Source organism: Schistocerca serialis, chromosome 9 (genome assembly GCF_023864345.2).
Source record: "Schistocerca serialis cubense isolate TAMUIC-IGC-003099 chromosome 9, iqSchSeri2.2, whole genome shotgun sequence".
NCBI lineage: Eukaryota > Metazoa > Arthropoda > Insecta > Orthoptera > Acrididae > Schistocerca > Schistocerca serialis.
This window is the reverse complement of record NC_064646.1, coordinates 21,496,517-21,497,462: the sequence shown is the minus strand read 5'-3', so window position 1 is coordinate 21,497,462 and position 946 is coordinate 21,496,517.

The window sequence follows — 946 nt, the reverse complement described above, 5'->3', positions numbered from 1 at the left end:
CCCCAAAGCCCAATGTTGGGTTTGTGGGTGTCTTGTCGTTGGGGATCAGTAGAATTCTATTTCTGGACGGAGTAAGCTGACTTTTGGTTGGATTAGATCGGATTCTCCATACACTGAGCCACGTTTCAAGTTTTCTGATGTAATTGTTGGCTTCTATCTACATCTACATCTACATGGTTACTTTGCAATTTTCACTTAAGTGCCTGGCAGAGGGTTCATCGAACCATTTTCATACTACTTCTCTACCATTCCACTCTCGAATGGCGCGTGTAAAAAAGGATCTCCTAAATCTTTCCGTTCGAGCTCTGATTTCTCTTATTTTATTATGGTGACCATGGGTGTCAACAAAATATTTTCACATTCGCAAGAGAAAGCTGGTGATAGAAATTTCGTAAATAGATCTCGCCGCAAAGAAAACCGCCTTTGTTTCAGTGACTGCCACTTCAACTCGCGTATCATATCAGTGACACTCTCACCCCTATTGCGCGATAACACGAAACGAGCTGCCCTTCTTTGCACTTTTTCGATGTCCTCCGTCAATCCTACCTGGTGAGAATCCCACACGGCGCAGCAATATTCCAGCAGAGGACGGACAAGTGTAATGTGGGCTGTCTCTTTAGTGGGTTTGTCACATCTTCTAAGTGTTTTGCCAACAAAGTGCAGTCTTTGTTTCGCCTTCCCCACAATATTATCTATTTGGTCTTTCCAATTTAAGTTGCTCGTAATTGTAATTCCTAGGTATTTAGTCGAATTGACAGAACTTAGATTTGTGCGATTTATCGTATACCCAAAATTTGTCGGATTTCTTTTAGTACCCATGTGGATGACCTCGCACTTTTCTTCGTTTAGTGCCAATTGCCACTCTTGGAGCTTCTTGATTGCTCTGGGTTTGGGTTTGTATATGTCTTCTTATCCATAATGTGTGTTACATCATAGATGGTTTCAT